The sequence below is a fragment of the Psittacula echo genome (genome assembly GCF_963264785.1).
Source record: "Psittacula echo genome assembly, chromosome: 22".
NCBI classification, from domain to species: domain Eukaryota; kingdom Metazoa; phylum Chordata; class Aves; order Psittaciformes; family Psittacidae; genus Psittacula; species Psittacula echo.
In genome coordinates this window covers 3,476,617-3,491,291 of record NC_137758.1, presented here as the reverse complement: position 1 = coordinate 3,491,291, position 14,675 = coordinate 3,476,617, and the positions used below count along the sequence as shown (strand labels likewise).

The 14,675-nt window shown below is 56.1% G+C and overlaps 1 protein-coding gene across 1 annotated transcript in view; it reads left to right on the top strand.

Annotated features, from left to right (window-relative positions):
* Positions 1 to 2,141: 2,141 nt before the first annotated feature.
* FOXP4 (forkhead box P4) overlaps positions 2,142 to 14,675 on the top strand; it is a gene marked incomplete at its 3' end in the record, with an annotated part of 49,904 nt that continues 37,370 nt past the window's right edge. Inside the window, exon 1 of the mRNA XM_080633113.1 lies at positions 2,142 to 2,238. The remainder of the gene's footprint in view (positions 2,239 to 14,675) is intronic.

Genomic DNA, 14,675 nt, shown 5'->3' with positions numbered 1-14,675 from the left:
TTATCCCCTCTTTCAGCAGGGAGGGAATTGCCCCCCTGGGAATCTCTGGATGCCCCCAGTGCCCATCAGCTCCCCAGCTATGACAGGAGTGATGCCTCAGGGACCAAACCCACTGAGAAAGAATCCATACAAACCCAGGCTGAACCCTGGTCCTGCCGTGTCCTCACCCAGACTCCTGCTTGTTCCTGGTTTTTTGGCTGACACAGATGAACAAAGAGGGATCTTTGGGCCCTTTCCTTGGAGCCCTTTCCTTGGAGGAAAGCTGCCCATGTCTTTTTGTGCAAATCCTTCCCGCTCAGATGCTGTTTGATGTCTTCAAAGGGGCTATTCTTATGTTGGGAATAGAGGGCAAGCGCAGGTTTGGCTGGGGCTCATCCCTCAGCTACTTTTCACTCAGAAAAGTGCCAGTTTGGGGCTAAAAAAATAGATTTTGATTTTCTTAGGCTGATATTTGGGTAACTCATAAAGTCTGAGGGGTATAAATGTGGGGAGATGGATGGGAAAACAGCTTTTATGTATCTGGGAGGGAAATTAAACTCTCTGAACCCACAACACTGCCTGGAGAGGATCGTGTCAGTGGGCCAGGGCACAACCAACCAGTGGTGCCTCTGCTGGGAACAGGGGACCTCCGGGACCTCCATGGGGCAGGGGAGGGCAGCGACCCTCTGTGGGGCTGCCCCTCTGCTTGTGGGGAACCAGCTCATTGGGGTTCGCAATGTGCCAGGAGGGATTCAGTCTGAGCTGGGGGAACTGATGCTGCTCCGCTTCCCATATGTGAACCAGCCCTGGAATGCGTTGGGGTGTCCCACACCTGAGTCCTGAGCAGGAAAAGTGTGGGGCACTTCCCCCCTTCCTAATGCTCTCTTTGAAATTCTCCTTTTGAGCAAATAAATGCCTAAATAAAGGGGAAAATGCCTTTGCCATGGTGGCTGCAGGGTCAAGCCTGAGGGAGGCCCCATGGGTGATGCTGGCGGGTGCAGAGCCAGCCTTGGCTGGTCACTGGCCAAGCATCCAAGGGGTGATTGGTACCCCCCGAGCGCTGGCTGGGGGGTTATCATCTGGTTTTCCATTGCCAGGGAGAGGGGAAAGCTGTCGCTCCCTAAGGAAAGCACTCGGCTCCAGTGGGAGCCCCAGAACTGCTTGGGAACAAGCTGAGCCTCCCAGGATTCCCAGCCCTCCGAAAGAGTTGGGCAAAGGCCTGGGTTAAGGCTTGGCTCAGCGCAGAGCAGGTCTCACAGTGGGGTCGCTCTGGGCCTGTTTGTCACCTTGATGTGAGGTTTTGGGGGGGAGCAAAACTAATGGTTTCACTGGGGTCTTTGCTAGGGCCAGCAGAGCTTGCAGCTGGGGGGCCCTGCTTTTCCATGGCACAGGAATTCCCGATCCAGCCTTTTCATTCAAAAATGGATTAATTTTTAGAACAGTTTTCATGTAAAAAAAAATAAATTATAGGCAAAAAAATAAAACTCCAGGTGGGTTGGAATACTTTTCATTCCAATTTTTAAAGCTCTTTTATCTGCCCATAAAATGGAAACTACAAAAAAAGCTCCTCTGGGAACTCGGGGTGTTGGGGTGGAACGGGGCCGGGGGCTGCTGGGGTCACCCGCTCCGTGCCTTTGCATCCCCATCTGTACACTGGGGTCAGTGGTGCACGCTGGGGCTGTCTCTGTGTGTGTGATGCTCCCCGTGCCTCAGTTTCCCTCCCGCGGCCCCCCCCATCCCCAGCGCTGCGCCCTGGGGAAGCGAACGCAGCAGAAACCAATTAGCGCAGGCGTTAATGAGCTAAAGCACGGGGGGGGTGTGGGGGGGTGTGTTGGGAGGGGGACACCGCCTCCCTTCCCACCCAAAGGGGTTGGGGGGTGCGGCCCCTCCCGCCCCGCGGCCCGGGGGAGGGGAGCGGGCGGGGAAAGCGGCTGCACCTGCTTTAGAGGAACTATGGTAGGGCCGGTGCCCGCCCCGCGCCGCCGCGCCCGCGCCGCCGCCGCCGCCGCGCCGAGCCGGACCTGAGCGCGGCCCCGGCCCGGCCCCGGGCTGCCCGCGCCCCGCTCGGCCGGCGCCGCCCAGCACCGCAGCAGCGCGCCAGGCCAGGGGCGGCGGCGCCGGCGCCCGGGAGCCCCCCGCCATGCCGCGCCGCTCCTGAGCCCCGCCGCGCCGCCCCGTCCAAGTTTGGGGAAGCGGAGGGGGGCGGGCGGAGGCGCGGCCGCATGCCCGCCGCTGGACCCCGGCGCTCGGCGCGACCAGGTGGGTGAGAGCGGGGCGGGAGGGTCCGAGCGTGCCCCCGGCACCGCCGCCCGCCGCGGCGAGGGGGGCTTGGGACGTGCCCCCAGCCCCGCCGGCAGGTGTGGGGCGGACGGGACCCCCCCCCCATGCACCCCGGTTCTCCGCTCCCGGAGCGCGGCGGGTCCGTGTCCCCGCGCTCGGAAGTTTGTTGCGGACAAAGGGAGCGGGGCCGGGGCGCGGGGTTCCGGGGGGCCGCAGCTCGCAGCGCACCGCGAGGGTCCTCGGTGCGCCCGGGGCAGCCCCGACGCTGGGTCCCAGCTTCCCCCCCCCCCCCCCGAGGGTTTTATCGGCTGGGGGGGGTCGCGGATCCCCGGCGGGGTTTGGGAGGGGAGAATCGGGCACCGGGAACTCGCGCTGCCGGTGCCGGATCCAGACCTGCTGGGGCCCCGCACCGGGAGGTGGGGGGGGCACGGCCCTGCTTGCCGCCCCGGGCTCCCTTTGTTGGGGCTTCCCATTCTCCCCCCCAATCCATCTTTCTTTTTCTCTTCACCAGTTCTGTTTTAATTCCGGTTGTTTGGGGCGCTGGGGTCGGTGTTTTCCTCCTTATTCCCTTTTCTTCCCTCCTATCGCATTTTAACTGAGCCCCAGCCGCGCTGCTCTGTGCTGAGGAGCGGCCCAGCGGGCGCGATCCCCTCCTTTGGGAGGACTCAGTAAGTCGGGAACCATCACGAAGTTTTGAGGTCGCTGGAGAAGCCGCCGCCGCCGTCCCCGTGAACCTGCGGCGCTCCTGGGAAATCCTCGGCAGAGCCTGGAATAAGCAATAACCCTGGCAGCGAGGTGAGGGGAGAGCAGGACGGGACGCGCGGCCGCGGATGGAGCTGGAGAATATTCCCGAGCCATCCCCGCAGGTTTGGATGCTGGAGGGGGTCGCGGTGCCGTGAAGCCCCGCGCTGCGTTCGCCCGCGTCCCGCCCGGTGCAAAGTTTGAGAGGCTTCGGTGCGGCTTTGTCTGCGAGCAGCGAGGTCGGGGTGGGTTTGGGGGGGGGATTTTTAACCTCCACACGGTGCCCGGTACCGGTCAGGACCCCGCTGCAGCGGCCACCGCTAACAGCAGCAACAATAACGTGTTTGGAGGGAGTTTTATTACGGAGCTGTCGTATTCTGGGAGTTCAGAAATTCGCGGGCAAACGCCGTCCGGCTCCTGGAGCCGGGAGCAGCCTCTTCCCATCCCCTTCCCACCCCGGTGTCCGCTTCTGTTGTGAGATGCTCTTGCAAAGTTCGGCGCTTTCTCTTCTTCCCGGCTCCATCTCGCTGTCCGGGGGATGAACAAATGCGCCTCTGTCTCGCTGGCCGGGATCGCTCCGGAGGTTTCTGGTGGTGGTGGTGAATCTGGTCTGAGTTGGCAGGCGTGTTTCGGAGGTGCAGAGAGAACAAGTGAAGCGTAATTGGGGTTTCTTTTTCCATTTGGGAATGGTTCCTTTTTCTCCCCTTCTTTCCCCTTTTAAAACAATCTGGACCGCGTCTCTCCCTCTCCCCTCCTGGGCACTTTTTAATACCAGTGAACAATGCACGTAGGAGGAAGCACAATTCTGCAGGCTCCGTGGTGCTCGCAAAGTGCCCGCTTGGAAAACTTGCTCCAGGGTGGGTTGTTTTTTTACTCTTAATATAGTCCAAGAGGAATTTGTGTCCGAATTGAGCCTCGGGGGCTCCTCCATCTCCATCGCTCCGGCTGCGAGCCGATACCCAGCGATTTCCCTTTTCCCACCCTCGGAACCGGCTCAGCAGCGATTGAGACCCGAGCGCTGTAAAGCTGTGGGGCATTCAATAAAAACCTGATGAGTTTCTGTATGGAAAGGGTTGGTTTTAACCCAAACCAGGGGCAGGATTTACTTTGACAGATTTCTTCTTGTGTGTTTAAAAACTGATCCGAGGAACATCCAGCGCCGTGCTGGGTGTTGGATCCCCGGTGTGCGGCTCGGGCACGACACGATTTCAGGTTTCCCCTTCCTTGATTCCCTATGTTCCCGATTAACTGGAGCGGTGTCTCAGGCTCTTGTGAAAATCCAACTCTAAATGGAGTGTTATTTTTTAGCATTATTTTTTTTAATTTCCACTCCACCTTAAAGTCTATTAAAAAAAGAACAAATCCAATGAGCCCCTGGGGGTGGGTGAATGGAGAAAATCATCAGATTTGGGAAAATTTTCCCTTTTTTCCCCCCTTTTTTTCCTTTCCTTTTTTACTTTTAATTTTTTTCCCTTCCCTCTGCATTGCTTAAATCAAGCTGGGATGGGGGGAGAAGGGGCAGCAGTGCCCGTGCTGAGCTGGGGAGGCTTTGTGAGGGCTGTGAAGCCTCACAAAGGCAGGAGCAGGGGGTAAAGGGGGGGCATCAAATAATGGTCCAGGCTCCGGGTTGCAGATGCTCCCGGTTTGGGTTTTTTAAGTTCTCTTTTAATAGGAATCGATTAGTTGCTGGGGGGGTTTTGTTGTGTGTTCTTTCTCCCCCTTATCCCAAGCTCCCATTGGGATGTTTGGTGTGGGGAGAGGACTGCTTCCATGTCCAGCATTGCTCCTGCCACAAACCCCCGAGAAACCGGCAGCGCAAAGTTGGACTCGGTGGTGGCAGCAGGGAAAAAGTGCAAGGAGAACGGTATTGGGGTGGAAAATCCCCCCCTTCACATGGGTACCCTGGGATGTGTTGCCCAGCAGGGCTGGGGGTGGCGGGTACCCTCTGGTTTGGGGATGGAGGATGCCCGGTGAGTGGCGGGGGGCTCAGTCTATGTGTGCCGGCGGGCAGGAGACTGGGAAAAGGGACGGGAATGAAATGGATTCAAGTTGCTGCTGGAGGAGGGGATTGATACACAGGACCCCCCCCCAGAATAACATAGGGAATATCAGTAAATGCCATGTCCAGCCCTGGTCCCATCCCTGGCAGTTGGGTGTCCGTAGGTTTTACGTCCCGGTTTGGGAAGGGAAGAGCAGGGCCCGTTGCGAACAAATCTGTGCAATGTGTAAAATGAAGTGACACTCAAACATCCACTCGGGCCCTCGCCCTTTTCTCTCCCTGTAACCCGGCAGGAATGTGAGTGCACTCGCTTGTGAAGTTGCTGCCCTGGAGTCCGGGAGCTTTTCTTCTCTGTGCTGGAGAGGGGGATGCTGGAGCTGTGTCGGGTCTCGCTGGGGGGGTTCGGGGCTGCCTTTCAGGGTTTGCTCTCCTTTTATTTCTTATTCCTCCCTCCTCCCTTTTTCCTCTTTTGTGGGGCAGGCGGAAGGGGGAGAGGTGCGGAGCTGGGGTTGCCTTTGTAGCACAAGGTGGGGGGGAGCTGTGCCCCCAGCCGGGATTGGGTTAATTCTTCCAAGCGGAGAAAGGCGGGAGAGCCTGGGGGTCCCGGCTTTTCTTCTGCTCCTTTTAAAGTAACACACGTTTATGGCTCTTTGCCTTGTGTTTCCCACTGCGGAGTGGGGTTTGTAGCTGGGAATACTTGGGGGAGTTTTCTTTATGTATGGAGGGGGGAGCTGGGGTGGTTTTTCCCCTTGGTTTGGGAGCCTGGGAGAGCCCCTGGGTTGGAGCTGGCAGGTGGTCTGTGGGGGTCTCAAGGGGATGCTTGCACCCCACATCTCCCAAGTGGACATCCAGGGTTTATCCCGAGGTTTATCCGGGTGCTCCCGCTGTGGCCTCTCCATCACCTGCTGCTGCTGGAAGTGGAAACCTGAAATTTCCTGTCCCATCCTCTTTGATTTCCAGCTCCTCCGGCACCGCCGCGGGAGTCACGGGGTACAGTGGGGCTGTGGGAGCTTGGTCCTGCTCCGGTGGGATGCTCTGTGGGCATCTTCCTGTGGAGGGATGAGCTGCATTAGTGGGAAGGAGAAATGAGGGGAATTAAAACCACAAATGCACCCGGAAAGCCGCGTGTTCACCTCGGAGAAGGTAAAACCCCTCCGTGTGCCACTGGAGCCCCGATGCGCTCAAGGGAAGCACAGGGGTAGCTGTGAGAACAACCCAGGGCTGTGACAGTGGCTGCAGGGTGAAGCTCTTCCATGGGGAAGGACTCGCACCCATGTTATCCTCTTGCAAAACCTCCCCCTGCTCGCTGCGCTGCACCTTTTAAAGTCAAATAGAACTTGTAGATCAAGATGGGGCTGGGCACAGCTTGAGAAACTTCCTAGTTTTTTCTTCCCCCCCCTGCAGTTGTTTGTTGTGTAAAATGCAGCAAAGCTGCTGCTCGAGTGTGGGTTTTTTAACTTTTCTTAATTCAAACCCTTTCATCGGTTGCAAATCTCAGTGGTAAAACATGGTGCTGGTGATCCTGCTGCCTGTGACTAAAGTGTGTTTGCGAGTGGAATGGCATTGGGAAAGGGAAGAACCGAGAGGTGAAAACGGAGGAGGAGAGCTGCTCCCTTCGGAGGTCGGCAGCGTGGTGCTGCTGAGGAGAGCACAACCCAACAGGTTTTACTCTGTAAGGATCCTGCTGGAGGAGAGATGAGATCTGGGAGTGGAGCTGGATGGAAGGCATTAAGGGATTTTGATGCCTTGTGCCGAGGCTGTAACGGGACGTGGTACCCGGGCAAGGGAGTTCTGTGTGTGCGGACGGGCACCAGGAGTCGGGATCCTTGCTCCTTGTGTCTTTTAAGGAAAAGCAAAGGCTGTGTTTGCAGCGGCTCTGTTGAGCGCTGTGCTGGGATGAAGGAACCTGCTGTCGGTGTCCGTCGGTGTCTCCCGGCCCCGGTTAACGTTCGCCACCGGCTCGTGCCCTGGCAAGTTGGCTCAAAGTCTATTGCGTTGTGTTGTGTCAGTGGGAACGATGAGCAGCAAAAACATCCTTGTTTTTTAGCAAAACAGGGAGTGGAGCGTGGCTGCGGGAGGGAATTTCACCCGGTGCCGGCTCAGCCAGGGGCTGCGGGGTGTGTTTGTCGGCAGCAAAAGGCGCCATAATAAAACTGTTCCTTGGGAGATCGTGTTCAAACCATGGAAAAGTGCAAGGAAACATTTCTGTTTAAGGTGCCAAAGGAGGAAAAACTCCCGGGGGGGGGGGGGGGGGGGGGGCTTGGTTTGGAGGGGATTGGGAAAGTGTTTGTTCTGCCTTATTGGCAAACCTTGGTGTGACCGGCGTTGGTGGGGAGCTGGCGATGGGGATGCGGGCAGTGATGCTGGTGGGAAGCAGGGGAGCCCCAGCCCCCCGAGAGGAGGAAGAGGGAGACCCCGGGCTGGTGGGTACGTGCTCTGTGTGTTGTGCGGCTGTGTGGCAGCTCGTGAGATGCCGTCCTGGGGGTGTCTTTGCTCAGGCACCGATGCTCCCGTTTAAGCAAACACGGGGTCAGGATCAGCCGGGATGAGCCGCTCACCCAGAGCAGGGGGTGTTGAGACATCTTATTTCAACACACCTGTGCCAGGTCGCTGGGTTTATCCGGGGGATTTAACTCTGCTGAGGCTAATAAAGGCATAAAATAAAGGCATAAAAACCCCAGCGGTGCCGGGCAGGGCCAGCCGAACATCGTGCTGCAGCCGTCAGAGCCTGACCCTGAACCCTTTACTTGCTTCCTCCTTGTCGTGGTTTATTCCACAAAGTAGATTTTAGGTGAGTGACTTTCTTTCTGCCTGCTTGTTGTGAGTCTGCAAGCTGGGGACGCTCCTGTATTTGTTCGCCTGTAGCAAGATCTGGATGGGGACCACCTAGGAGAAGCTGTCACGGTCTTGGGAAGAGATGTCTTCAGCCTTAGGAAAGAGGGACAGTGCAGGAAGGACGGAGGTAGGTTGCTCAATGCAGAATACAAGGCCAGAACCTGTTTGTAAGCGAAGGATGCGCTGGGATTCATTTGCTCAGGAGCCTTTTCTCCTTCTGGTATCTCCTTGGCTTTGGTTTTCTGCCTGTGACTTGTTCCCTGCGGCCTGTTACTGGGAATTAGCGGCCCATTACTTTGCCCATTGACTCTGGGCACAGCTCGCTCTGTGCCTGAGCTCACAGCTCGGTTGGGTGCCACCATCATGTGCCGGGATCACGGCACATTCCTTGGCTTGGCCGCCGTGGGATGGGGTTTCCGACACGAATGATGCCGCTTTGGCCACGTGGTCCTGGGTGCTGCTGGGAGGATGCTGCTGGATGCAGGACTGTCCCTGAACCCTGCAGGGGCCCTTTTGCAAGGGCTGGAGAAGCTCATCCCAAAACTCCCTGCTCTTAGGCATGGTTTGGCCTGTTCAAAATGGAAGGAAGAGAGAAAATGAGGGGTGGGGGGACACAGGGAGAGTGTCAGGAAACGTGGATTTTGAAACGATGCTGTGCCGGGTATAGCTGCAAAAACCTGATGTTGCTGAGATGGATTCTGCTGGGGGTGAGGCTGTGCTCTTGGAAAGCGCTGTCTCCAGCTTTGCCCTTCTCCTGGGCTGTGTCCAAAGGATTTACACTTTCTCCTTTTACTCTCTGAGCTGCTTTCCACACGGTGAAGTCGCTTCCCAACCAGAGCAGTGCCACTTTTATTGTGGATATGTGCCATGGGATGGGGTTTGTTCCATGGGCAGGGAAGGGTATCCCCATCTCCTGCTTATGCTGCTCTGGCTTCGGCTCTGCTGGCACAGGATTTGGGAAGTGGGGCTGGCCCAGATATTCACCGATAATAAATTAAAACCTCAAAATGGACGTGATTTCTCATTTGGAAAACAAAAGAGGCGTTTGTCCCCTGCTCTGTGGATAAAAGTGGTGCTGGGGGAGGAGGAGGAGGAGGTTGCTGCTGCTGCTGCTGCTGCGTGTGCCATCGCTCCCCATTTGTCTCAGCCTCTCGGCACCCAGTCTGGGGCACTTGTGCCTTCTCCTGCCCCTGTGGGTCCCGTCCTGTTTCTCTGCCCCCTGGACAGGGTGGTGGGTTTGTAGGGTGCTGCTGGCAGGGGGCCTGGTTGCTCCCCAATGAAGGTGAGAAGCAGATGAAACACCAAAAGCATTTGTGTTGGGGAGATGCTGATGCTTTGCGAGGGGATGTGGGGTCCCCTCTGTCCTGGGAGCTTATGGTGTGATGCCAGGTTTGTTTCATCCCTCTTGCTGGAAGATTTGTGCTGAAATCTGGGTTTGAGTTTCCCTGGCTCCTTTGCTCGCCCTGGCAGCAGGATGGGTATCTCTGGAGCTGGCTATGCCTGCCCGGAAGGATGCTCAGGACTCTCCAGATGCAGGTCAGGGTCAGCACAGCTCTATTTGGGTTATTCGTGCTGCTGCTTTTAAGCTAGGTTTTTATCTATACCTGTCATGGCAGAGCCTGCTTTTAGGGCCTGTTTCAAGATCCCCTGAAGTCTTTCCCTTGGTACTGGTGGGCTTGAGTCCCTTTCCTTGGGAAGTGGAGCTTGGAGCTTGGTCGGACTTTGGAGCTGTCAGAGCATCCCCATCTGCAGATCCTCTACTGAGGGGGTGTTGCATCAGTGCTGACACCGGCATTGCTGCTTGTGTGGCTGGGCAGAAGCAGTGCCAGGGTGATTCCCCCTGGCTCAGAGAGCTGATTTGGCTTGAAAAGGCCAAATCCGTTTAGAAACGCAACAAGATGGAGTTTAACAGGCGAGGGGGCTCGGTTGGGGGCTGGTGGTGGGTTTGGGGCAGGTCACTTGTGTCCCCATTGTACTGGAGCAGTGGATGCTGCATTGGGGAGCATCAGAGCTGCTGAATCTCTTGCTGTAGATTTGGGCTGCTGTGGGCACAGACCCGCAGGGACATGCAGCTCCTTTCATTGCAGGATTGGTCCTTCCAAGCGCAGCAGAGATCTGTGCTGGTCCTTGCCGTCGCAGATGCAAATGCTTTGGGAATTGCCCTAGGCTGGGAATGGGCAGATGCTGGTTCTAGCCCGAGGTTTAAAATCATAATTGGTGTTTTAACATACCTGGCAATGGACAGGAACCATGGTCTGTACTGGGACAGGTACCAGGGGCTCATGATTCACATCCCTGGGGAGCTGTGACCTGGCTGCGTCCGCTTTGTGTCTTGCTGGATGCTACATTCCGGTGTCACATCCTTCCCCCACCCTGATGTGATGAGGTTTGGTCTGGGAGGAAGACGGATGTCCCCTGGATTGCTGCCCTGCCTGGAGCAGCCGGTGATGGAGGCCTGATGGCGCCGTGTCCTGCAGACAGTGATCATGAAGCACTCGCTTCCTGCTGGGACAGGGTTATCGGTGACCCTGTCTCAGCAGGAGATGCGGAAAGATGATGTGACCTGATTGTGGAGGAGTGGTGCTACTGGGGAGCCTGGAGCCCCAGTGCAGCGATGTGGGGGGTTTGTGCCAAAGCTTCCTCTGGGCACCTGTGTAAGAACCCATGCAAGAGATGCTCAGGGTGCTGCTGTGGCTCCTATCAGCTGGTGGTGAGTCCTCGGGGCACATCAGGAGACAACTGGGCACTGAGTGCCATGAGGCCCTTCCTGTCCCAGCACCCATGGGTGCTCACAGGGCCTCTGGGACTTGGCAGCTGAGAGCTGTGGGCTGGGCGAGGTGCGGGATGTTGGAGCTTGCAAGGGGTGAATCATAAACTGGTATTTTAAAGAACAAGGATTATTTTTAAGAGGGTTGGAGAGAGGAAAAACGCACAATTTCCAGGGGAGCTGTGAAGGGAGGATGCATCAACCCCCTCAGGAGCAGTAGAAATCCATGGATTTGCTCTGTGCTCTGTCCCACACCAGCAGGAAGGTGTCAGTGGCCTCCTTGGCCCCCTCAGTACAGTTCACCTCGGTTTACTTCATGCTTCTGTCACTCTGTTCCAATCCATGAAGCAGGGATGTGGTGCCCAGTTTGGGAAGATGCTGTGTCCTTGTATGTAAGGGCTGAGCTCCGGATGCCTAGGGCTCAGGAGTCTGGATTGGCATGACCTGGGAATGCCGTGGGTGACACCAGAGTGATGCTGCGGGACCAGATCACCTTCCTGTGTTGCCAAGCGGTCCAGAGGGATGCCGAGACCACGGCGTGCGCTGCCATCCCTCCAGGAACGCAGGGGAGAAGCTCTTGCTGCATCTTGCACTGGGCAAAGTGTCACCCTCTGGAGTCCTCAGTGGAAGGTGCTGAAGGAGGATGCTCTTCCCAGGAAGAGGATGTGGCAGCTGAACACGGCTCATCCAGGCCACACAGAGGAGCAGCACGGGGGACCCCGGTGATCTTCTGGCTTCAGCACAGGTCTGTGTAGGGAAACGCTTCCCCTGGCCAGAGGGATGCTCCGTGCCTCTCCCCTGAGCCTTGCTCTCTTCCCAAGCACCCAGAAAGTTAAATGCACCTTCCCAATCCCTGCCCACAGCCACCCATCACCATTCCCAGTGCATGACCCCAGGACAGCCCAGTTCCTTTGCTGGGCGTGCTGCTTCCCAGCATTTAAGAAAGCCCTGGAAAAATTCCTGGTGCTATTCCAGTCGGTGCTCTGCGCAGGGCTGGTGGGAGCCGCGGTTGTGTCTGCGGCTGCGGTGCCGGGGCAGAGCAGGAGATGGTGAGTCCATGTGAGATGGAGCCGAGCTGTGCGGGAATGAGATCAGGAGGGATGCTTGGAAGTGCTGCTCTGGCGGTGGCTGTGAGACGGAGCCGGCCTCGGGTCATGCTTGCCTCTGATTTGGATGCAAAATAATGGACTTCAGACCAGGAGTTTGAAAATGCCCAAGGATAGTTCTCCCCCCCACCGCCTTTTTTCTTCTCCCTCCTCGTGAGCAGCATAATTTCTGGATGGAAACCAGGCCTCTTCCTGCATAAAAATGGGATTTGTGGTGGCGAGCATCAGTGTGCAGCAGGGAGCGCATTAAACAGAGCGTTTTCTGGATGAATTTTTGCACAAACATGACGGAATCTGGGAAAACTTGTGACACCCGAGTTCTTCCCTCCTGTTCAATAGGCATCGGCACTTCTTTTCCTCCCCTCTGGATTATTTAAAGGCAAGAAGAGACTTTTCGCATCCTCCCATCTGACTTCAAGCAAACTCAGCTGGAAAATTCCTCTCGGGTCTGACATGGGAGCTCGTGTTCCCCGTGCCGGTGGCTCTGCCATCGCTCCTCGTCCTGCTCCAGGTTGTCCCTCTGTTGCTTCAGGTCATTCTCTTCCTTCCCAGCTCTGCTCTTACCCTTTGCAGCCGCCCCTGACGGGATGAAGGGCCAGGGCAGGGGGAGCTCCTGCAGCTTGATTTTGATTTCAGGAGCTTCCTCCATACACACCCCCTGCTCGGAGCCTTCCTCCACCCCGACGCTACCTTTGCCGTTCCCAGGGCTGCTGGGTGCAGTGGGCACATCAGGATGCTTCCCTGCAGCCCTCCTCTTCCTCAGCTTATGTGTGGCGATGTCCTTCATCGTCCTGTCCAAGAGGATGAGCCCTGCTCTTTCTTGCGTGACCAAGGCTCTGGTAGGCGGGATACCCATGAGCATGGGACCGTGTTGGGGCTGTCTGCGTGCAAAAGGGATGGAGGAGATGTTGTGTGTGCCCTGGGTGGGCTTGGGGCTCTGCTGCAGCAGGAAGGCTGGGTGAGATGTGCACCACGGGCACGTAGCCCCATTGTGTGTGTTACTGATGGGGTGTAAAGTAATGGGGTGAGCTGGGCGCTGGGCATGTGGGCAGAGACATAACCGTGAGCCAGGAGATGCTGGAGGAGCCTTGGGGAAACACTGGTGTGATGCTGGCGGGGATGGACATGGTGGCTGGCACCATGTGGGGTGATACCAGGGTGATGGCCACAGGCTGGGCAGCAGCATGTGAGCATGCACCAACTGCACCGTGGTCCTTGCCCTGTGCTGATCCCTGCAACCGCTGCTTTTGGGCTCAGGCTCTGCTTTGGCTCCTGGAGCATCCGCTCCACACCAGCAGTGTGAGGTGCATGTAATGACTGTGGTAGGGTTTGGGAGGGGGCTGCTGGAAGCGCCACGTCTCCGTACCCCTGTATCCCATATGGAAGCACGGAGTGACTCTCGGCAGCGAGTTTGGGGAGTCTCACATCCTTCCTCCTGTGGGTTTCTTTTTCTTTCTTTCCCTGGGAGTTTGGAGGAATCTTTTGCTTCTCGATGGATTTTTCCCCACCCTGTTCATTACCGTCTTTGTTAATTAGATTGTGATGGGGAACGGTCTCTATTCAAAAGAGAGAGCCTCTGAGATGCGTTGTCACGAGTGCGATGGGGGGGGGGATGGACACAGACCCAAAGATGCTTGAAAGAAATGACTTTAAAAATAATTTTTTCACAAAGCTCTTCACAAGCAGAACCCTCCCTTCCCCCCCCCCGCATTGATGCCCCCCCCCAAATCCCCCCCCTAATTAAACGATTTGAATTTCCCCGTTAACCGCTTGGTGCTTCCCCGGCGCCTCAGATGATTAGAAAGGGATATTCATTTATGCCTTTTAAACGCCGCCCCGATTAAAATCAGAGAGATTTTTTCCTTCATCAAAATCTAACATCCTTGAAAAATTAATTTGATGCCTCTTGTTATCAATTAATTGAATCTCGTTGGGAGAGAGGCTCGTGCGGCGGGTGGTTGGAGCTGGCCCTTCTGTTCTTAGTTGCTTTCCCCCCCCCTCCTCTCCGTTCTGCTGCTTCCAAACACATTGTACAACTCTGCCTTTTTTATATATATATATATATATATTATTTTTACTCATTGCATAAAATAAATGAATAAAACTTGGTCTCTCTTCCCACCCTCCTCCCCGTTCCCTTGAGTTCCTCTTGTATGAAAGACCCTTTTTTTCCCTTCCTTTCTCTCATCCCTCTTTCCTATGACTTCCGAGTCGGGGAGGGGGGAAGAAAGTTGGGGCTTTAGCAATCTCAGGCGTAGCAAAGCGGCCAGCGTCCGTCTTTCTTCCTTTCTTTAACGGGGGGATATTGGATATTTCATTTGAATCTCCCTCTTTTCAATTAAAAGCACACAGCTCCTGCTCATGGAGCTGCTCTATTCTCCGGCAGCCGGGGAAGTGATTTTCCTTTCTTTAATACTTCGGCTCTTCCCTCGAGACGGGCTGTGCCTGCCTTGCTTTTTTCAATAGACTTTTTCTCCCTCTATTAAACTTTTCCAATCTTCGTCCCTTTATTTTTTTTCTTTTCCCTTTCCCACTTCTTTAAACAAAAGAAACCAGAGGAAAAGTTGGAACGTTTCAAGAACTGGGTCATTCAGGAAGTGATTGAAATCGCCTGAAAGCCAGGCGTGCGCTTCGTTCCTGCTCTCCTTGGTGTGATCTACGTGGTTGCTTTTAGATTGAGTCTCTTCCTTAGTGCCTCTGTTATTTATGTCCCGTTGCAATTTTGGGGTTGGAGGCTTGGGGATGACTCCGGTGAGTGCTGAGGGCATCCCTGGAATTGGTTTTGTTTCCTATGGAGAAAGGGTCTGTGTTGGATGCTGCTGGTGCCCATGGGATCCTGGGGTGAGGGATGTACATGGGGTTTCTCTGTAGACTCCCCGCAGATGGTGCCGCCACCGGTGTGGGCATCCCGCCTGTGCTGTGCCTGTCCCATCCATCCCAACCCATTGTGGTGAGGGGATGAGGTGTC